This window comes from Lissotriton vulgaris, chromosome 7 (assembly GCF_964263255.1).
Source record: "Lissotriton vulgaris chromosome 7, aLisVul1.2, whole genome shotgun sequence".
In the NCBI taxonomy this organism is placed as follows: Eukaryota; Metazoa; Chordata; class Amphibia; order Caudata; family Salamandridae; genus Lissotriton; species Lissotriton vulgaris.
In genome coordinates, this window is record NC_141695.1 from 761,112,244 (window position 1) to 761,136,983 (window position 24,740).

Genomic DNA, 24,740 nt, shown 5'->3' on the forward strand with positions numbered 1-24,740 from the left:
CAATTTTATAAATTGGATTTGTTTTTCTGATATATCAAAGGGTACACACTGGGATTCACTAGGGGTCCCTAGGGGAGTTCTGAGGGCACCTTTAAGATAGGTGCCTGAGGAAGGCTGTCCAGTCTGTGAAAGATCGTGAGGATCCCAAGGACAGAAGAGGAGCCGTGGGTGGTTGCCTCAGGGGGAACAAAGAGTGGTTGCCTCCAAATAGAGCATGCCTATGCATTCAGCTCTGAAAGACGTCTAAAAATATATGCATTTGGTTAAAAAAGGTTGTACAACAGTGTTTTTCTAAAAAAAAAAAAGAAAAATGCTCAGTAAACTATTTCATAGTTCCGCCAAAGGGCGTAGGGCAGCCTTAGATGTCACTCAACCAACACCTCCTCGTGGCACAACAGCATGGTACGTGTCACGAAAAAAAGGGTACCATACAGCTGTTCATCTAGATCAATGGACTCATTATACCAGGAAAAATCCTGATTTACAATGGCCAGAATATGGCACGTTTGATAGAGCTAAAATGCTTTATTTAGAAGATTGTTTAAGGGAACGTGAAAAGAAAGGGAAGAAAGTACGTTTATTACAATGGGATGCATTTCATGCATGGCGGTCATACGCCGCTAATAGATGGTCTGGGGAACCTAGGACAGCGAAAGGAAAAGCTATGGCACATGATAGGGAGAAGGCAAAAGAAAGATGTGTAACAAGTTGTAGGGAAAAAGAAATGGAAATAGACAAATGCCTTACAATTCACAAGCCAATACCAGATGTTTACCCCACTCTGCCTAATGCTCCCTTAGAACAGGAACATACTGAAGATCCTGTAATAGAGGCATTATTAACAACTCCACCACCATACAGTCCGCAAACAATACAAACTCAGTCAGCAGTACACACACAACAAGTTACAGTTACACCACGAAGTAGTAAGACAATATCTTTATCCCCACAAAAAGGTACGCCTACTTCTCACTCAGGAAGAAAAGGGTTACGGATAAAAATATCAGAAAAAGAACACAAAGTGGTACACGAGTGGGTAACAGATGTTATGAAAAATGGTACTTCTCTATGGCAAAATGCAAAAAGCCGCTTCCCAACTGATTTCACGCCTGCACTCCAACGCAGCGCTTTGGAACTGTTAGACAAAAAAAGTTTCTTCTGGTTTAAAGAATGGGAGAAATATTGGCCTGCTCAAGACGGGTACCCCCAACCTGACAATTTGTCCTGTGCTCATGTCAACATAATATTAGCAGTTATAGACGATGTAGGGTCACCAAGCACAGAAATATTGGATGCTGTCCAGATATTAGCTGAATGGCTAGACACGCTACTATTACTAGAACGCAAATGTGCAAAAATTAAAAAAAAGTAAAGAGGAGGAAGGTAATACACTAACAAATTCTTCTGTTCTTTCTCCTGCTCATATCATGCCTTTGAGAGAAGTACCAGGGAGTCAGCCAGGTCACACTACTATTAAAGTGCACACACCATGGTCTAACGTTGAGTTACACAGATTTGCGCTTCAGTTTCCAGATATTAGACAAGACAGAGAAGAATGGTATGGACAGACAGAAATAATACTAAGAGTTGGCACTCTCACCCTGGATGACATAGAACAAATGTTTTCTATAATATTGCCACCAGACATTTGGGGAAAAATAAGGAGAGAGGATGATGAATGTTTAAAAATAAAATGGGAAGATATAACTTCAGAAAAAGGGGACAAGGAGAGGATATATCGGAAGATATTAAAGATCTACCAGCAAAAATAATGGCTAAAGTAAATACACTGGTACCAAGAAAACAAATTGACTGGTCAAAATTAAACGGATGTATACAAGATACTGAAGAAACTGTCTCTGCATTTTTCTCTAGAATACAGAAAGTGTTCACAGTTTCAAGTGGTTTAGACAGTGAAAAAGAGGCAACACAAAGCGCACTTGTCTCCTGTTTTGTAAATAATTAAAAACCTGCAATTAAGAAAGGGATTCTAGAGTACAATCCAACTTGGTCATGCAAACCTTTGACAGTGATTTTTCAATTAGCACAGTATTACGAGATGCTAGGAAAAAAGGACTTGGAAAACAAAAATAACAAAATAAAAGAGTTAAAAACCAAAGTTTTAATTCAGCTGGCAAACCAGTATAGCGGCCGAGGACAAAGAGGCAGGGGGAGAGGAAGGGGCCATGGGGGCCCACAAAGGTCATTTTCGGCTCCCCCAACACAGCATATGACTACAAATGAACAAACACACACACAGGGATGCTTTAATTGTGGGGACATGATCATTGGAGAGCTCAATGCCCAAACCCCGTCAAGCAGTCACAGAGAGGGGGTGGGATGGGGAGATCAAGAGGCCGGGGAAGGAGCATGGGAAGAGCTGAATATCAACAGCAAGGACGTGACTCACAACCTGGCCCAACAGAGTATCCCCCCAACACAAATTTCTTTGATAATGAACAAATACCAAAAATGCAGGTGCATCACCCTTATGATGGGATCTATCAAGAGGGGCCCCAAGGAGAATGGGACTACTATGTTCAATAAGGAGGCCCGAGAGAGTTAATACAGAGGATGGTAATCCCTGTAGATCCCACTGGACCATATGTAAGGGGAAAGATTGAAGGTACACCTGTGGAATTATTAATAGATACAGGGGCCACCAACTCCTCCTTGACAAAGAAAAAGTTTCCAGATGTTCCTCTCTCGGGACAAGTAAATAAGTCAGTGGGATTCACCAAAATACCTGTAACAAGTCCAATTTCGGCACCCTTGAAATACAGTATAGGCCCAATACAGGACACCCTTTCATTTCTAATATCAGACAAATGTGCATTTAATTTGTTGGGATTGGACTTGCTAAAAAAAATTAATGCAACAATTAAGTGTAGGACAGATGGAGTTTTCTTGGAAATAGATGGGCAGATGACAGAGGAAATGGACAACAGTTTACTGTCCATAGGAATAAAAAATATACCAGCACAAATAATGGACTAGATAGATTCAAGAATTTGGGCAAAACATAAAAACGACACAGGAAAAATGAACATCACTCCTGTAACGATTACAGTCAAACAGAATGTGAAATTACCAAGGATACCACAGTACAAATTAGCTCCAGAAGGTCTAAAGGGGTTGCAGGATATAATAGCCGACTTACTAAAAGAAGGGATTGTGAAAGAAATAACAGGCAGCCCTTGCAACAGCCCAATTCTACCGGTCCTGAAAAAGGGGGATGGTAATACTAATGAAAAGAATTACAGATTCATAGTTGATCTCAGAGAAATAAATAAAATAGTGGTGCCACAGTTCCCGGTTGTCCCAAATGTAGCATCAATATTGTCAACATTGTCACCAGAAATGGCATATTTTTCAGTGGTAGATTTAAAAAATGCCTTCTTCTCAATTCCAGTAGATGAGGGTAGCATGTACCTCTTTTCATTCTCTATAAGTGGCAAAAGCCACTGTTTCTAGCGTGTTCCCCAGGGGTTCACAGAGAGCCCAAGCATTTATAATCAGGCCTTGAAATGAGAACTAGACACATTCAATTTATCACCCAATTCTGTGCTAATACAGTGCATAGATGACCTGCTGATTGGTAGCATCTCTGAGATGCAATGTACAACTGACACCATTAATCTGCTAAATTTCCTAGCTGAACGTGGTCACAAGGTTTCACCAGAAAAAATACAATTTGTTCAACAGGAAGTTTCCTACTTAGGACACATCCTGTCGAAAGGGCAGAGAAGATTGGATGATAAGCACATTAAATTGATTCTACAGACACCAGTGCCACGCACCCAAAAACAGGTGCGAGCCTTTCTAGGTATAGCCAGTTATTGTCGACATTGGTTTGCTAACTTTTCCTTGATTTCAAAACCCTTATTGGCCCTGACCCACAAGGACAAGCCCGAACCCCTTCAGTGGTTACCAGAACATGAACAAAGCTTCCTTGCCATTCGGCAAGCTCTCTGCTATGCTCCTGCTTTAGGCCTACCAGACTATTCTAAGTCTTTCCAACTCTATGTTCATGAGTCTGACGGGTGTGCTCTTGGGTTCTCTGCTAGCAGTTCGGTGACCACAAAAGACCATGTGCATATTTCTCTGCCACCTTGGATACTGTAGCCAAGGCTTTACCTTCCTGTATACGTTCGGTTGCAGCAACTGCCTTATCATTACAACGTGCAGAAAGCATAATAATGGGACATGAAGTTGATGTCTATGTTCCACATGCCGTGGAGCTGATACTGAATAAGACACGTACTCAGCACCTCACAAATGCCAGGCTCACGCAGTATGAGATCTGTTTATTTGCAGCACATGTAACACTTCACAAGTGTAATGTTCTTAACCCTGCCACTCTGTTACCTGTTCCCACTGATGATCTAGTGGACTCAGACCATGATTGCATTTTGTTAACCGAGGAGCAAACAAAAGGTAGAATAGACATGACTGATACACCCTATGCAGATGCTGAAGGAGAATTGTGGGTGGATGGTTCCTGCCTTAAAACAGAGGAAGGCAATACATCAGCAGCCTATGCAGTTGTAACAAATAAAAATGTGGTTGAGTCTTGTAAGATACCTGAGTTGTCTGCACAAGCAGCAGAACTTGTGGCACTCACACGAGCTTGCGAGTTATCTGTAGGTAGGTGTGTTAACATATTCACAGACAGTCAATACGCCTTTAATGTGGCACATTCCTTTGGAAGACTCTGGAAGGAAAGAGGTTTTATTACCTCACAAGGCACAAAGATACAGCTCGGAGTGCTTATCACCAAATTACTTAACTCCTTGGCACTTCCAAAGAAATTGGCCATAGTTAAATGCAGTGCTCACAAGAAGGTTACAGACAAAGTAGGCCAGAGAAATGCATTTGCTGATGCAACAGCAAAACAGACAGCACAAAGCCATTCAGCATTAGTGCTAACAGCCCAAGAATTACCTCTGGAAGTGAAGCCACTAGACCTAACAACTAAAGGTGTAAGACTAATGCAGCAAGGAGCAACAGCAGAGGAACAGACGAGTTGGTCAAAGAATGGGTCATTTGTTCAAGGATGCTGGATGAATGAGACCAAGGAGAAGTACATGTTGCCAGACAGAATGGTCTACTCCATGTGTTTGGCCATGCATGGCCCGGCCCACATATGCAGGGATGGAATAGTAAATTGTATGGACAAATTCTGGGTGAACAAGAACATAAGAAAAATAGCACAGGAGATATGTCAAACATGTATGGTATGTGCACAGTACAATGTGGGTAAGACTGCTCCAGTACCTAAAGGCCACTTTGAAAAACCAACAATGCCGTTTGAAGCCCTGCAAATTGACTATGTGGAGATGCCACTGACAAATAAGTATAGGTATATCCTGGTGGTAGTGTGTATGTACTCAAAATGGATAGAGGCATATCCAGTAAAACATAACGATGCAATCTCAACAGCCAAGTGCCTGATAAACGAGTTGATCCCACGCTTTGGGGTCCCAAAAACAATATTTTCAGACAATGGCAGCCACTTCTGTAATGAAATAATAAAGTTGACATGCAAAGCCCTGGGAATACAGCAGAAGTTACACTGTGCCTATCATCCAGAGGCGGCTGGTGCAGTAGAAAGGAAAAATGGCGTATTAAAAAATAAAATTGCGAAAGTATGTGCTGACACAAAATTGACCTGGATGGATGCCTTACCAATTGCCCTAATGAGCATGAGGAGCACACCGGATGCCAAGACAAAACTCAGTGCACATGAAATAGTCACTGGGTTGCCAATGGTAGCTTGGGGAGTTCCAGACAAAAATGCTCTGCCTATGATGACAAATGAATTGTTGAATGATTACTGCATGCCACTCACACGTACTCTTGCTTCTATCAACCAGCAGGTGAGGGGGGCCCTTCCAGAGCCACTGCAGGCCGAGCGGCACAAGTTCAAGCCCGGTGACTGGGTTCTCATTAAATCATTCCAGAGGTCTAACTGTCTCCAAGCTCGTTGGAAGGGTCCACAGCAAGTCCTGCTCGCCACAAAGACAGCAGTAAAGTGCACCAACAACAAATCCTGGCTACATGCCAGCCACATCAAGAGGGTACCTCCTGAGACTGCACCCAGCCAAGACCCAGGTCAGCAGCACATGCCAACACCAGAACTGATCAAAGAGGAAAAAAGGTACAATTTGAGGTCTACAAAGAAGAAGGAGATGAAATGTCAGTAATTCTGGTAACTGATCTTCTGCAGGAAATAGATGAAGTACTACTACTAGATATTATCCTAACAGATATTTTGACAACAATTTTTGACTTTGAGAATAGCAGTGAAGAAGACAACGAAAACGCACTCATTTACCTTTAGGAAGTATTTGATCAGCTAGAATACCAACTAATGCGAGATTTAAATAGTATAGCATTACAAGAAGCCTTGAGTAGAGTACTTGCAGACTGAGAAAAATTCAACTAGGGTATAATGCACACTACCACCAGGGGTAATAGGCTGTCTGCATAACAAGAAGAGTCTACAACAATTCATCAGGGAATGATTAGTCTAGAAAGAAAAGCTGAGTAGCAAAAGAATGTGCCATCGCAGCATTGTGTAGATGAACTGATCCAGGAGGTATTTGCGAGTCCTCCTGTCACTGCAAGGTGCCCGTGCCACTGCAGCAATTAGTAGATGAACTGATCCAGAAGGTATTTGCGAGTCCTTCTGTCACTGCGAGCACCCGTGCTGCTGCAGCAACCAGCAAAGAACTTTTTCCAGGTCATCAAGACAGCCAGCTTTAGAAAGATACCTTTGGGGTGAGGTACAGTGGACACTCCTGTAAAATTAAATGTGGCTGCACTAACAATTGATATACATGATAAAAGGGTCGTGCATTACAAGAATTACATGCATATCTTTGGGAGGCGGGAAGTACCAAGAAATTCTCAGAGGCCATCTGAAATATTAACAAATAGCTGTTCACAATATATTCTGTACTACAGCCTCACCTTATATGTGTTTATGCTTTTTGTGTGCTTAGCTCACATTATAGTAAAGATTCACAGTGATATTTCACAACATAGCGTCATCAATAGCACTACATCTAATTAAAGAAAATATAGGAGATAGGTATGGATAGGGAATATACAGCTCTAAAAATGGAGAAAAAATGGTACAAGTCTAAAATATGCATACCTGGGGTGATATTCTGCCTGTTATTGCTTGCATTAATAACCGTATATCTATTAGACGTGTTCTATCCCATGGAACCGTTGGTTCCAGCACCAACACCCCCTGCTACCATACCAGAATACACTTTGTCACCTGAAAAAATAGCCCACAGAGAAGATATGCACCACAATTCCTTTGTGACATTGTTGCATCATACCAATAAGATATTAACAAGGGGAAATTGCTGGATATGTTTGCAATTCCCAGCTTCTGTAGACCAAAGTTTGCCCCTGGTTCAAGTTCCACTGCCTTTTGCAGCATCCTGTTATTCCATATACATAACAATAGTAAAAATAGAGCTAATAGCTGTTTTGCAGAATTTAAAGAAAAGTACTGCTGGTGCAGGGACAACTATGGCTCCACCTGCAGGAACGTTATATAACAAATATATGGCAGATATTCTGACACTGAAGAACTGCACGGAAGTAATAGAACAGAATGCGACATTCCCCCTGTCTGACATCTTTACTCCGCTCTTTCCAACTCAGAATACAAGCACTGGGATAGCAGGCCCATCGAAAGAGGCAAATAAGAATATACCATTTTTGAAGTTAAAATTAAGAAAACACAACACAATAGGGAGTATTTGTATTAAAAGTAATGGGACATATGAAGTGGGAAATAGTACAAATTGTAACATGACATTTGAAATGACGGCCAGAAATAATAGCATTCCACTTTACGTAGGTGACTCAATTTATTTTATTTGTGGAGAAAGGGCTTATACATGGCTTCCAACAGATTGGAATGGTTGTTGTCATCTAGGTTTTGTACTACCTGCTATAGCGATAAAAGAAACAAAAGAAGTACGAAGGGACATGCAAAGACATGCATCACGGCGAGGCAGGAGAAGTGTGGATCAAAGGGATACAGCATCACAAATAGCAGGTGATATATTTAAAGGGGTGATACCATGGATTGGTCCATCTATCAACTCCGGGGATATACATAGATTGTCCAGACTACTAGAAGCAACAATAAATGAAACGACAAGTATACTTGAAAATATTACAGTAGAGCTTCAAGCTGTGAGATTAGTTTAGTTACAAAATAGAATGATTCTTGACATGATGCTAGCAGAAAGGGGAGAAGTCTGTGCAATTATAGGGGCGTCCTGTTGCACCTATGTACCTGACTCCTCTGTTACTGTCAGGGAAGCAATAAAAAGACTGCATCATATAGGTGTAGAAGCACATCAGGATTCTGGTACATGGGATATAGGAGGTTCACTTTGGAGTTGGTTGAGTGCATGGGGTTGGAAGATAGGAATGGCGTTCATAACAATTTTCCTACTAATAATAGGCTGTTGTCTATTAATTAATTGCCTGCCAATGTGCTGTCAACTATTGGGACAGCTGACAAAATGCCCAGTGAGGAGATCAAAGGAAAAGGAAACAATAATGATGCAAACAGTCACTACTGAATTAATGCACATATACATTTCGGACAATGATAAGGATAGACAATATAATTATTGAGTATTGATATGCTTCAAGATGAAATTATTTTAAACTAAGGTTCAAAGGGTCGTTTGTGAAAAATGAAACATGAATTAGCCCTTTGGTGAAGGGCTACATTAAAGTGAACCATAGTTTTACATTAATTTCTGTCTTTCACCTGCTTACAAATAATATGAGCCCACTAATCATAATGAAAGATTGCTCCATGGTGCACAGCTGATGCACAGAGGGTTAAACTGAATTGTCTGAAATTCAGTTAAAACCAAATGCATTGCAAACGAACGAGTACGTGTCCCTTCTGATGCAACTCAAACATGTGTAACAGTTCTCTGGCCTTCACCTGTTTACAGAAGCCGGTTCAGAGAGTTAATTCCTAGAATTGGCTCTCTGAACTGGGACGTGTCAATCTGCTCTGCCCCTGCTTGGGTAAAAGTGTTTGCTTAGGACAAATATTGTGTGTGGAAATTGTGTGTCTGCTGACCACCTCAAACAGTGCATGTTTGACAAAAACAAGATAACAGACTCAGGCTGTAGGTCAGAAGGCAGTAGCTTAAGAGATTGGCTAAATATTAACATGGTCATGTGCGTCATGTATAAGGTAAATGTACACGTGGACTATTTCTGAAATGATCACACCATGATGTTATTGTTAATAATTAATGTGTCCATGTACACGTGGACTATTTGTGAAGTGCTCACACCATGATGTTGATGTAAATGATTAATGTATCCAGGTTCTGAAAAATGTATATAAGGACTGATTTCCTTTCTGTAAAACCGGATCTCTTTGCAGTCCTACTGGCAAATTGTCTCAACTGCAGTTCATTGGCAATAAAGAGCCGCTCTTGAAGCCCTTGTGTGTGTCCATCATCATTATCCTTAAAAAACCGTGCTTTAACATATCCAATATGAGAGTGTCACAGAAGAAAGATGTATGGCATAATCACAATAGTGTGCGCATCACTGTAATGATGAGCAATATGCTTTTTCTTTAAAAACAGGAAGATACCGTATCAAAGTGCTTCTTCCTTGAAAAGTGTAGCGTAATCACATCAGTGTGTGCATCACTGTAATGATGAGCAATAAGATTTTTCCTTAACAACAGAAAGATACTGCATCATAGTGCTTCTTCCTTGAAAAGGGTGTACGCATCACTGTAATGATGAGTAATTTATTGAAGTTGAAACTGACACGCAATATGATGATGCTACAAACTTGTTGTCCTGTATCAAAGTAAGATCAAACTCTAAGGTTAAGAACGTGTGTGTGCATCACAGACGTGACACGCAGGTGTAATCGGTTTGCCAATTTCAGTGGAAACTAAAGATGGCTGCCACGCAACATGTGGGGCAGTGTGAGTGTGTCAGACAGATGATGACAAGAGCAGGGTTTCAGCTCCGGAGGGAAGATGGTGGGATTCCGTCAAAGAACATAGGAGATTCCAATGCACGAACAGAGTCTCGAGCATGTGGCAATTTGAAAGAAAACACAGTTTGCTGCGGCACAGTAAGTCCTCGTAATTAATTTTCTATAGATGGTGTGTGTGAGCTCAAAAACACAGAGGGTGAACACAGCAGCGCTGTTAAACCCACATGAAATGTTCTTAAAGTCACACGCGAGAGAGAGCAACAAAGTTAAGGCTGAATATTTATAAATCGCCAAAGTGAGGCCAAAGTGAGTGGTTAGATGGCGCATGTGAGCGCAGAAGCGTAGAGGGTGAATACTGCAGCGCCATTAAAATCACTTGAAATGTTCTTAAAGTCATGCACGAGTAAGCGCAATAAAGTTAGGGCTAAATAGTTAAAAATCATCAATGTTTTGCAACGCCGAGCAGTTAACAAAAAAGGCCCAACGTATTGCCAGACACAGTGCACCTTGGGAGAACAAGACATTAAAAAAAAAATAGACAGTACCTCAATGCGATTGAAGTCCAAGGATTCATAGAAGATAGTATATAAGCTCAGTGAGGAGATCTTAAAGTAACAGGTGTTGAGATCCTTTTCAAGCATATCCCATCCTCTGTCGCCAAATGTAACATCAAGCTCTGCGCAGATTGAAGTCATGAAGATAAGTTTATTTGCCGGAAGAAAAAGATCCCATCCATAGTATCCTTGCAGACATGAAGTAGGCTCAGCTTCAACTGAAAGCCTCTTACATAACACATTCCAAAGCTCCTGGCAATAGGGGCAGAAACCTAGAATGATACAAATACCCCTGTTACCGTATGGGAGAGTTAGTCCTTCCAATAGTGTAAAACAAAATTTGCAGTATTTCACAATTAGGTCATGTAAAATACACCAGCAGATGTCCTACCTTTTGAATACGCCACACTCTGCCCATGGGGTTGCATTGGGCATACCTTATGGGTGCCTTACATAGAATGAAAGGGAAGGTTTGGGCCTCGCAGGTGGGTGCACTTGCCAGTTTAAAATAGCAGTTTAAAATTGCACTCACAGACACTGCAGTGGCAGGTCTGAGACATGTTTGAAGGGCTACTCATATGGGTGGCACAATCAGTGCTGCAGGCCCACTGGTAGCATTTGATTTACAAGCCATGGATGCAAAAGGTGCACTTTACCCGGGACTTGCTAGTAAGTCAAATATGCCAATCATGGATAAACCAATCACAAATGCAATTTAGAAAGAGAGCATATGCGCTTTACCACTGGTTATCAGTGGTAAAGTGCCCAGAGTCCTAAAACCAACAAAAACATGTCAGATCAGAAATAATAGGAGGAAGAAGGCAAAAAAGTTTGGGGATAACCCTGCAAAAAGGGCCAGGTCTAAGAACTATTCTGTCTCATCCTAAACCTCAAACTCTTCCCTCTATCCCTCCTTGACTCATCCCAAACCTCATTTTACAACTATGATTCCCAAACTAACACTATCTAGACCCTACTAATCCTTTAGCTACCGGAGTACCATGCTACCTGCTAAAAAGCACTTCAACGCCTTGTATGGGGTAGTACGCGCTATTTAAACACAATTGGAATTACAATGATGTTTTTCTTTCAATTACCAATATTGTGCAACTTCTTTTGAAAGAACACCTTGTTCTATAGCACTTTGTCACTCTTTGGAGTCTATCTGCATTAAAAAATAATATTGAATATTAGTTCTGTAAGCATGTATGTATACGGTATTTCTATAGTGCGTGCATAGCCAAAAGGCAGCAGAGCGCTGTACAGGGTCAAATACCAGCATTAAGTCAATGAGTGGTAGGATAGGAAGCTGGGTTTATGGTTAATGCATTGTAGTATAATGTTCCTTAAAGAGGTGAGTCTTCACCTCTTTCCTAAATTGAAGCAGCATGAGGGCAGCTCTGATGGAGATGGGGATGTTCCGGACCCTGGGTTCATAGATTAACAACGCCTACTGTGCTCTGTTCAGCATATCTAAGTCTGAAGTCAGATGGTGTCCTGGCTGAGGGTGTGCCCAGTACCACTATAGATGCTCTGCAAGATAAATGGAGGTGCTGATCATGATGGAGAGAGGAGACAGTTGCATAGCACAAGGCAGAGGACCGCCAAAATAGTACTAAGCAGGGTAAGTAGCAGGACCCTGGTAGAGGGTGAGCTGAATCCACCTCCACCTTACACCTGCACACAAAAAAAGAAGCAACAAAGATGGCAACCCAGGGGTAAAGGTTGAGCAGACCTGTAACCCAATTGGTGCATCCATGAGGCGTCTTCTTTCAACCAAGCATCACATTTGTTAACTCATCCTCACAGCTTACTAGGCACTAAGGAATAAGAGTTTAACCCTAGCACCACTTTCAGCCATAGTTTCTCCCTATATATACATTAGCTTGCATTCCAAATATACTCATTCTTATATGTATTTGACATGCTAATTGTTCCCTACTCAATCTGAACTAGATAGTCTGACCACTGAGTGTTAGAGTCTTTTATATAAGGGGATCCTCATGCACCATCTCTTCCATACCTAGCATTTTTACCAGTGGGCACTAATGACCTCAGACAAAGTCTGATTCATCCTTTCTAACCATGTACTATCTGTATGTTCACAGTCTTACTTGTTTTCCAGTCATCTTGTTCCTGTTTTAGGGCCTTTTTTGCGATACCCAATGTTGCTTTCTTCTCAAACCACTGCAGAGCATGAGAGGCGACTTTGACACTTGAAAGCGCATGTTCAAATGTAGTTTTCCTCCTGTATTAAATGTAAACACTTACTCTTTCAAAGCTTTTTCCTGCCTCAAAGGTTCAGTGTTTTTTTTTTGTGTTTGCAAAGGGCATGCTGCCGAAATCAACAGAAACTTCTTGACTTGATAGTTCATATGCTTTTCCGGAAGCATTGTGGAAACAGCTGCAGCAGTGTTTAGTTTGTAACATAATAAGTGCTGGCCTCCAAAGCACTGATCAAAAGACAGCCGCTGATGCCATTAAATGTCCCCACATGAACACCAAGGCTGTGTAATCCTAAATCCATCTCAGGCCTCTTTAATCCACTAGCAGACACTCCCTTCCCCTTCATCTCACTCTTACAGGTTCCTGCTTTCTCCCTTGTTGGTGGTTTTTTAGGTCTTAGCTCTAGGTGGAGTGCTTTCGCTGTCTCGAACTTAGACATGTTGTATCTAATGTTGTGGGCTTCGCCCACCCATAGGCATGCCATTTGCTGGCTCCCACTTAACTTAGTTATTCCTTCTTTCCATTGGTCCATGGCATGCAAGCATCATGCCGCTTTCCGTGTTCAGCGCAACCGAGAGGAGGGAGTAATTACCCCTAAACATACACAGGGGCCATTTTAGCACATTGTTTTGGGACTACTTTTTCTTAAGGAGCGCTACTCACACCCCCTTGATACCACCAACAAATGATATGGTTGTAATTTTCACTATTTTGCTGCACCACACATAATTTATGAAGCTAAGCATATTTAAAATATTTTCGCAAAGCAAGTTCGGAAGGAAATAATTTCGGTGTTTGGTCTGCTTTGTTTCTGATCTGGTGCATAAATCACCGAATACCAGACTGCTGGTGTGCAGATAAAATGCCCTTGGGGTTTATCTTCGTGTTTAAATAAATGACTGGCTGCAGACTTGTGGACGTTCATTTAGTGAAGTGTCATTTTCTGAGAATCTTGACTTTGTGTTCGGGGTGAGTGTTGCCACTGTGTCCCAACAAAGTCACGCTCAGAACTAGGTCCGGGGAGCGGGGGCGCTTTGGCTTGGACAATCTTTGTATAGCGCCGCTTTATTCAGTCCCATGGCCTCTGGGCAATTTTGCATGCCCCTGATATGCAGATTGCAGTCTGCTGGGTCAGGGTGCGGTGTATTCTGAGAACTCTATATGGGTTACGGTGTTGCAAACTTCCACCAAATGGGTTTGAGTGTGATTATTGGAGTTAATGCTTCAGTAACAGTACATAAATGCTTCAGTAACAGTACATTAATGCTTCAGTAACGTTACATTTATGGTGTTCCCTATCCTGTGTGCGTTTTTGTTAGTGTCTTACAGCACCAAATTCACTCAGTGCAGCTGGACTTTTTTAATTCCAGACATATGGCATTAGGTAAGGGGGTGGCACAGGGCTCATCTTTCAGCCCCACCCCCTTCAACAGTGATAAGATCATGCAGCTTTGGGGTCATCGCGTATGTAGATGACATCTAACTTGCCATCACCATGGGGCCAAACCCTGAATCTACAAAATTAAAGTTCAAGGAATGTATGACTAAGATTGCCATATGGATGACCTCAATTGAACACCAATAAGATGGAGATACTGCTTTTTGAGAAAGCTTTTTCCTTTTGGTTTAGCGACTGGTGGCCCAGCGAACTGGGGCCTACTCCCATCCCAAAACAAGCATTGGAAATGCAATAGGTCTCGCATTAGAAAAGTTGGAGCTATTGGTCTTGTAAATGACAAATATTTTATTTATGTGTTGGTTTTTAAAATAGCTAAATGGATAGCTTTGTCATTTACAATGCCAATAGGTATAACTTTCGCGAATGTGACACCTATAGCATTTGGAATGCAACATGTTTTGTATTTACGTGACTTAGATGGCAGCTCTGGTCGTTAGGCCACATCTCTAGAGAGCACAAGAGTGCAGCAGGGGAGAGAAGCACAGAGAGAGAGCAGAGAGTGCAGCAAGGAAGAGAAGCACGGAGAGGGAGCCCAAGAGTGAAGCAAAGGTGAGATGCACGGACAGGGAGCCTGAGAGTGCAGCAGGGGACAGAAGCATGGAGAGGGAGACAGAGTGTATCAGGGGTGAGAAGTACAGACAGGGAGCCCAAGAGCGAAGCAAGAGAGAGAAGCAGGAGAGGGAGTCTGATGTGATAGAAAGGGAGAGAATTGAGTATAGAAAGGGAGAAGATGAGTTTGGGAGAGAGGCATGAGAGGTGGAAGGCAGAGCAATGGAGATAGACCTGGGAAAGGAGTAACCATGTGGGAGATGAAGATGAGAACAACAGGGAAAAACTAGTGGTGTTGACTAATGCCAAAATGGTATAAATGATGCTGTGTTAGTGCTCATTGACAATCGTGTGTACCTTGAGGAGAGATGGGAAAGAGGAGGGGAGAGAAGGGAGAGTGAGGATAGAGGGGAGAAAGGGAGGAGAGTGTGGAGAGAGAGGAGAGAGGGTAGAGGAGAGAGAAGGAAGAGTGTGGAGAGAGATGGGAGATGGTAGGGGAGGGGAGAGGAGAGTGAAGAGAGGGGGAGAGAGAGAGGAGACAGGAGAGAGGAGAGTTGTGAGAGGGGAGAATGGTGAGAGGGTGGAGAGTGGTGAGAGGGAGGAGAGTGGTGAGAGGGAGGGTAGAGTGAGGATAGAGGGGGAGGGGAAAGTGATGGGAGAGTGAGGAGTGAGGGGAAAAAGAGAAGGGAGGGGAGAGTGATGGTGACTAACAACCATTGACAAAGCCAATAGTCCTGACTTGATGTTACTTGTTGCATCATATATCTGGATGTAATGACAGAAACTGCAAAATACAAGTCGGGCGGCACACTATGCTAAGCACAGATTTGTAGCTTAATTAATTACATTGCCCACGCCCCTTTGAGAGACACCCGCCCCCCAGTTTTTACTTCCCACTTAAAGCCCTGAGTAAGCTGGTAGCTTTGAGCAACTGGTGTAGTAGGGGTTCAGTGATTTGTAGCAACGGCTATTTTTCTTGTATTCCTTAACCTTAAAATAACAACAACAAAAATGGAGTCGTAAAGTGGAACTACTCTGAGCATACGTTAGCTAACGCTGCTCCTAGTTTGCTTGACAACACGCAGGTCGCATTGACCAATAGCAGAGTGCGGCACATCAAAGAGGCTCTCGGCCTCCTGAGCAGTAATTAGGGATGCAATGTTAACGAGCGCCTCTCAGATTCCAGGCAGCCTACGGGAGCCCGGGAGGTCTTAGGGGTCCGTGAAGACATGCCTACTGAGCGGGAGCTAATCGAACACAAGCTGGGCTGCTAATTGGCAGGTTTAGAGGGGTCAGCAGCAACGCTCGTTCATTTATCTCAGACAATGCTTCATGCATCTTTCTGTAGATATGTTACAAAGGGCGGAATCGATAGGACAAGCCTAATTAGGTTGTAAGGAGGTGTGTGCTTGGGGCGGCTCCTTGTCTTCAGTGAGACAGAAAGTGAACAGGACTCAATGGGAGCTAAAGCAGCCCCGACAGACGTATGAATGCAAGCCCCATTCTGTCGGACTCACTTGACGAGTGTTAAGAAGTAGACATAGCGGCAAAATATTAACTTATCAACAACATTATTAAAATATTGTTGGCTCTGGGGGATGGATGGGACCATGTCTCACACCCATCTGCGCTTCTGAAACCCTGCTCTGCTCAGGGACCTGGCCCTGTGAGGTTGTCAACGCACGTACCCGTGTCATGTGGAGAGTAGGCACAATTGTGCTTCACGCCACTACTAGTCGGCTCTAGCAAAGAGAGACATGCATCAAGCAAGTTGCATTTACAGATCACATGAGAAAATACAAATCCGGGTTTCTATATGTCCAGTTAGGGAAATAGAAGCAAGCTTTGAAAAGATGCCCATACAATCGCAGCAAATTCCTCTCAACGATATGGATGAAAATGGCTCAAGACAGCACAGGGGTTGGTTTTTGGGGGAGGCAATCGTTGGCACCTCCAGGGACCATGGTAGTGCCCTTCCATGCAAGCAAAACAAGCTGTACAAAAACAGCGCAGGGGTTTTGACACGAGTGGGTAGGGTGGAAAACACAATAGAGAGCGTGATGAGAGGTGAGAGAAACGGGGTGGGTTAGAAACAGGAAGGAGTGAGGGGGATTTAGAAACAAAGGAAAGCGGAGGGTGGATTAAGGGGAGCGGATTAAGGAGAGCGGGAGGAGGCAGTGAGTAGTTTTTAAAAGAACAGCGAGCCAAGAGGGAGGGCATTGCTGTGGGGAGGGGGGAGGAGAAATGCGACACGGCAGGCAGGGGAGGGGGCGGAGCGGGGAGAGCGGCGATGAGGGTGTGAAGCAGCAGGGGCCTTTGAAGTGAAGCTAAGCTTCACTTCAAAGGCGTGGGAGGAGTGCGGCTAAGGGAACAGACGGCGATTTGATGATGTGCACGCGCATTTTAGGTCAATGCGCTTGCGCATTGACCTAAAAGCGCACGGGCACAGAACCAAATCGCCAGTTGGGTAAAGTCTGTTTAAAGCCCTAAAGTCTCGCTCTGCTCAATGCGAATGCGCATTGAGAGGCAAGACCTAAAAAGCTTTAAAAACCTCCTGTTTTAATTGACGGAAATCTGTCCATGAAAGAACATGTGAATTCAGTCTCTAGAATATGCTTCGGTCTGATGTCTACCCTCAGAAAAGCCTTTCAGTCTCTACCCTTGCAGACTAGGAAATCCCTTACCCAGGCACTTACTGTGAGTCGCCTGGACTATGGAAACTCTTTAATGATTGCAAATAACAAGCGTCTTTTCTCCAAGCTCCAAGTCATACAGAACACAGCAGCATGGTTGGTCTGCAACCTATCCGCTCGTTCTCTTTCTGCACCCACATTAAGATCTCTGCACTGGCTGCCTATAGGAAAGCACACCCTTTTTAAGCTTGTATGTCTTGTTCACGGGTCTCTTCATGGAAATGGGCCTCACTACCTGCAAAATAGATTGCAACCTTACATTCCTACTTGCAACCTTAGATCTAGTGAGCAACTGCTACTACGCCCCCAGCGTATTCATACTGTCAGGTACGGAACCGCTCTTTCTCTTTTTGGCCCCTCACATTGGAACCAGCTTCCACTCTTTCAACGCTCCTATGTCAATTTAGCCTCATTTAAAAAACTCCTAAAAACATGTTTTTTTAATCTGTAAATTTCCGCCACACTTGATCTGTTTGGCCTGCTGGAGCACAGAGAACCCCGGCGGTGACTTGTATGCTTTACAAATATCTAAAATAATATAATAATAATCATAATCATAATCATAATAATAATAATAATAATAATAATAATCATAATCATAATAATAATAATAATAATAATAATAATAATAATAATAATAAATGCTTGTCCAAGGGACTTCTGTCCAATGCACTGTGTCAGTCTCCCTGATGCAGTGTGATGTGCCAATATCTCATGTACCATTGTGCATGTCAGTGTCATCTGTCCCAGTGAACTTTGTCACAGTCTTCCTGTCACAGTGCTCTATCACTATCTCCTGTGTTAGTATGTTTACTAGGATCTCCTGCTTGCAGTTGTGTGTTTGTCAGTGTCTCCTGTCCCAGTGCACTGTGTCACTGTGTCACTGTCTCCTGCCCATGTATGCATGTCAATGTGTCTCCATATCTCGGAGCCCATTGGGGTATCTGTTTCCAAGTATGGGTGTTGGTGTCCCTGCCACCAGTGCAAGGGTCAGTGTCTCTCTCCCCAGAGTGCTGTGTAAGCGTCTCTGTGTACCAGTGAGTACCACTGTCTCTGTGGGCAGGAGGGCATCAGTGTCTGTTTCAAAAGCATGCCAATGTCTCCTGTCCCAGATTGAGAGTGAGCTTCACCCTGATCCAATGCACTTTGTCAGTATTTTCCATCCTATTGCATTTTTCAGTGTCCCCTACCCAAGCAAGTGTGTCAATGCCTCCTTGTCCCAGTGGACTGTGTCAGTATCGTTTGTCCTGGTGTGCTTGAAGGTGTCTCCTGTGCTGGTCTGTTATAAATGGGGGTCTCTAGTTGGCAGAGGTAGGTACCTTTGACCAAAAAGGGGCCCTAGCTTCTAGTCAGGGTAAGGGGGCTACTCTCCTAAAATAACCCCTGCTCACCCCTTTGGTAGCTTGGCACGAGCAGGCAGGCTTATCTCAGAGGCAGTGTGTAAAGCATTTGTGAAGGCATACAGTAACACAGTCAAAACACTACAAATGGACACCCACCAGTTTAGAAAAATAAGTAATCTTTATCTAGATTTAACACAAGACCAAACTACTAAAATCCACAATACAGTATTCAAACATATGACTTTCAAATGGTAGAAATAGCTTAGATCAATGTACATGGTAAATGCAACACTTTACTCTCAAAGTACCTTGGATGCGTAACGTAATATAAACAAAAGGGGTGCAGGGAAGGCGATGTGTCAGTTCCTTGTCCAGGGGAGGTGATGCATCTGATCCTTACCGGAGTGGAGGAGATGTGCCAGTTTCTTACTGTGTCCCGATTACAATGTGACAAGATGGCGCCTTGATGCGATGCCACAATCCAATGTGATGCGACAAGATGGCGTCTTTGATGCGATGCAACAACTTGGATACGATGCGTGCACGCCCGACGGCCATGTGGCGGAATTGGTGGTTTCTTGAGCCGCGACAGGCCCTGCGATGCACTTCTCTGGTGATGCAACGGCAACATTTGTGTCGGCGACACGCTTCTTTGGCGATGCGACACGCTTCCTCAGCGGTGCGATGCAAACTGCTGCGGCGCAACATGCTTCTTTCTCATTGCATCGCACTTCCAGCTCCCAGCGACATGCAGTTTCTAAAAGTCATAAAACAACAGCAGGCACCTCTCTGCAGGTAGAATTCCCAGCAAGAAATTCAGTGGAGCTAGTGGTGAAGTCTTTGTGTCCCTAAGACTTCAGTACAGGAGGCAAGCTCAGTTTCAAGCCCTTGGAGATCTTTCTCAAGATAACAAAGTACACACAAAGTTCCTTTTCTCCTTTCCTTTGCAATAAGATTGCCGAGCCCTATTGGCTTTGCCAATGCTTGTTTGTATTATCTTCCTTCTTTGTTGCTGTTTTTGTATTTTCCCCTCTCTTTGCTCATGTGGATTGTCTGATAAGGAGTAATGCATTCCGGTGCGCCCCGGTGGCAACCACTGGCTCATATATAGTGGCGGCTGGTAACATTTGAAAGTGGCGAGGCGTAAAATTATTGCCATACTGCAGTATGGCGAGCGAGCGTAGCGAGCAAGCCCGAACAACTTAAGTGGGGTTCAGGGGGGTTCTCCACCTGAGAAAATTTTGAAATAAGAGTGGACAAATGGTGCATTTTCAAGCAAACTTGAGGAAGCGGAAGGTTATTAAACCAATACGATTGACATATTTAGCATTTAAGAAATTGCCAATTTGGATGAGTTATACAGGACATTCTTTGCGTATTTTACAAGCAGAGTGTTATAAGAAATGCATGCCAGACACGAATCAGACAGAATAGAGGATGCGAGAACAGCCCACAACCAGGATTTTTACTTTTGCTGTGCGCTACTCACCCCTTTCTCAATGAGGGAGACACCATTTGTCAAAGAAAGTCACATTTTCACCCTTCCCACTGGTTACCTGGAAGGTTTCAGATACTTAGCACTCTGGTCAACAGCTTCAGGTAATTAATACTCCAAGGCCAGCCCAGGGTACCCACTATCGAAAGGCCACTCACAGCTGCCAGTAGGGCAAGACATACATGAGCTATACCAGCAGAATTACTCCTGAAAACCCTATCCATGACAAATATTGTAAACCCATCACAGCCAAAATTAAAACAACAGACATATCCATTTTAATATTATTATTACTCCAGCAGACAACATTTGGTCTTTGAGAGGGGGGTTGTGGTATCACAAATTCAAAACACCAGACTGACCCTGTTCAATAATCTACATTATTCTACCAACATATGCATTATATCTCATGTGTGAGTGCCATCAAGTGATGTTTCATGTAATTTCACTGCCACATGAATACGATACCTAGACTGGGCAGCCTTACTTTCACAGATGCAGCATCTTGTGTGGTGTATCTAGTCCTTGCCATGTCAATGCTAGCCTAAACCAAACGCCATCACATCTCCTGTTGCATTAAATTATCTGGCACAAGCAAATCAACATGTAAAATGATGCTCTTATGAGACAATGGACTTAAGATGCCTTTGCAATCAGCACAAATCCACTAGGCCATATGCTTTCTGGCCAAACATGCCACTCAGAAACGTCTACCTCCTTGATGATCCAGGGACTCCCTCACCTGTTGAGAACCCTCCTGAACCTCTGTTGCAAGGTGAAGGGTGTTGAGATGCTCTCGGCGGGCATGTTCTCAATGGTGAACACCACATGGTTGGCCTGCTCGGGCATCATGCTGGCAGCAGGTGGTCGGAGATCAGGAGGCTTGGCACATCCTGGGCAGTGCCAGTGGCAAGGGCTGGGCCTACCACCTGCACCAGGGCTGGGGGCTGAAGCAGTAGCAGGGCACTGGTGATCATGCCTTCCCCAGGGCAGGCTGGCAGGTCCAGAGGAACAGTCAGAGCACTGACAGGATACATACTGCTGACCACACACACCCACCACTCACAGGAGCCTGCACATCGCGTGCACAGCCAATTCACACTTGCAGTGCCCATGGAGTAAGCTCACAGATCAGCACTGGTAGCAGACACACACCTGAGGATAGGCTGACACAACTTGCACTGTCCACGTTAAAAACATAATCCCAAAGAAGACCCGAGGCAGGCACCAGGCACACTGCCAACACCCCAAAAGCTTGGCACTGTTCAGAGAAAAAACAGACTTAGAGACTAGATTTCACATAAATCATAGCAAGCAATTGCAAAGATTGGCATGCAGTTCTCACACAGATGGGGTCTCACAATCAGATGAAACAATCAAAGGTGATTACAAGGAACCCAGACGATCTGATAATACATTTTAAGGACTGGGTTGTCATACAACCTGGGTGTTCACATACACAGGGTGTCCACACAGCCTCAGAGCATTCAATCTCCCATGGAGGAGTGATGCAATTTGGGAATGAACACAAGACCCACTTCAAAGAAACCACGCAGTTCCAGAATGATCCCACAAGCGACTCACGGGCACACAAAAAGAGGCTGAGCCCCAACTCCCCACATTCAGTGGATTGCGCACACGGGGCCCATGGATGCCGAACCACAAAGTAGACGAGGCACTCACACTCTACACAACAGATTTGTGCTGCTCTAAACTTGCCCCTCTGCTGCCAGACCGGGCTCAGTAGAGCCGGCGAAACGCACCGGTACCATGCTTCCGGCTAAGGGCTTCTGAGGTGGGCAAGGGGTGCTGTGATGCTGCACTATTCCTGGCTATGGCAGGTGCAGGGGTGGCTTCGTGGGGTCCAGGCATGGGGCCCTTGTCTCCGATGCGGCAGGCCTGTGTATGTTCTCCACTCCCTCTTCACTGTCATCACCCTGTCTTGTTTAACGCACTTCCAGGAAACATTGGAATGTAAATGAATAATGCTTTTTTAAAAATCTTAAGTTTTTTTTTATAAGGCATCAGGGGCGTAACATAGGCCCTCGCAGCCCCTGCGTAGCGGGGCGCCCCGCGCTCCAGGGGCCCCTCACTCAGCTGCCTCTTTGTCATGAACTAAATGGTGCGCAAATAAATTAAATGGTGCGCACGCATGTCGCACACCTGGGCCCCGTCCGGGTCTCAGATGCTCTTTAGTAATTAACCCCTTCCATGCTCATGACGAGCTGAGCTCGTCATGAATGAATGAATGAGGGGAATCTTGTATCGCGCAAACTTAGCCCAGTGGGCGTCAAGGCGCCTAGATTAAATACAGCAACTTAAGACCTTACCTAGTGATAATTAATCATGAGTAGGCCTTCTTAAAGAGAAAAGTTTTTAGGGCTTTCTTGAACGAGTCGATGGAAGGGAGAGTTTTAATCTCCATGGGGAGGGAGTTCCACAATTGAGGAGCGACGACGGAAAAGGCTCTGGCTCCCCATCTGACAGATTTGATGCGGGGAACAGCTAGTTGGCAGAGTCCCGCAGAGCGTAAGTTTCTTGTGGGGACATAGCGCGAGAGGAGTGAGCCAATGGCACTAGCAGGACCATCCATCAATGCTCTGTAGGTGAAACAGAGAATTTTGAAGGCAATTCTGTGCTGTACCGGAAGCCAATGAAGCTCCTTCCTGGCTAAGGTGGCAGAGGAAGCTTTGGGGAGATTCAAAACAAAGCGTGCTGCAGAATTCTGAAGGGTCTGCAAACGGTGGATCAACCCTTTGTTGACTTCCATATAGAGGGAGTTGCAGTAGTCCAGTCTTGAACCCACCAGGGCGACTGCAACCTGTTTACGCGCCTGGGGGGAAAGGTACCCACGGATTTTGTTGAGTACCCGAATCACACCACAGCAGGTAGCAACGGTCCTGTTGACTTGCAGGGACATAGAGAGTGAGGTGTCAAATATCACTCCCAGATTTTTGGCAGAGAGGGAGGGAGTGGGGCAGATGCCAAGAGAGGAAGGCCACCACTCGCTCGACCACAGATTCTGGTTCTTCCCAAATATTAACACCTCGGTTTTTTCACCGTTTAGCTTCAGGGAATTTATAGTCATCCAGTCTGCCACATACTGCATGCAGACCCTGAAGCTGGCGGCAGATGTCTTAACCGAGGTGTGAGCAAGAGAGACCATAATCTGCGTGTCGTCTGCATAGGATACCACCTCCATCCCCTGAGATTTGATAAGTCTTGCAAGGGGGGCCACATAGATGTTAAAAAAGGGTCGGACTTAAGGCCGACCCTTGTGGCACCCCACATTGCAGAGACTTGGCAGGGGAGAGGTGGTTCCCAAGCATCACTCTCTGTTCCCTTTCGGTCAGGAAGGAAATTAGGAGACTCAGGGCAGATCCAGTGACACCCGCCTCCCTTAGCCGAGATGACAAGATGGCGGGGGAGAGGGTGTCAAAAGCGGCCGTGAGGTCCAGCAGAACTAGGACTGTGGTTTGGCCAGAGTCCACCTTGCGTCGGATGTTATCGACCACATAGGTAAGGGCGGACTCTGTGCTATGATGTTTTCTGAAACCGTGCTGAGTGTTGTCCAGGTATTCAGAAGATTCGAGAAAGGCAGATAGATGGAAATTCAAATGCGACTCAAGCAACTTCGCGGGTGCAGGAAGAAGCGAAATGGGCCTAAAATTTTTCAGCATGGCCGGGTCCAGAGTCGGCTTCTTAAGTAGCGGCTTGACTATAGCCTTCTTCCAAATAGAAGGGAAAGAGCCTTGCGCGATGGCCTTGTTTAATACGTCAAGCAAAAGAGGAGAAAGGTGAATTCTGCACTCTTTCAGTTTCTTAAGGGGTATAGGATCCAGGGGGGAGGCCGATTTAATTTTGTCAAGAAGAGAATTCAGAGATTCAAGGGATAGGGAGGGAAAAGATGTGAATAGGCAGGGGGGGTCCTTGCCTAGTGCATCAAGATTGGATATGAGAGGAGGAGTATTATGATCAAGAGCAAGACGGTGGGATTCGAGGGCGACGTGAATGTCATGTATTTTACTATGAAAGAAGTCTGAGATATCGTTACAGAGTTGTTGGGAACTGACTACTGGGTCGGGAAGTTGCAGTGAACATAAAGAGTCAGCGATTTTGAAAAGATCTCTTGAAGAAGAAAGAGAGCTGGTCAGATTTGAAAAATATTCCTGTTTCTTGATAGTCACTTGGTGTTTGTAGGCACGTAGTGCGGATTTATGGGCCTCTCTATCTTTTAAGTCCCAGGATTTCCTCCACTTCCTTTCACTACTCCTGCAACCCTGTCTCATAAGTCTGAGCTGGTCAGAGAACCAGGGTGCAGTAGGTTTAAGGCGTGCTACATAGCATAGGGATGAGGGAGCAAGCTTATCAACTGCTTTAGAGATGGAGTCAGTC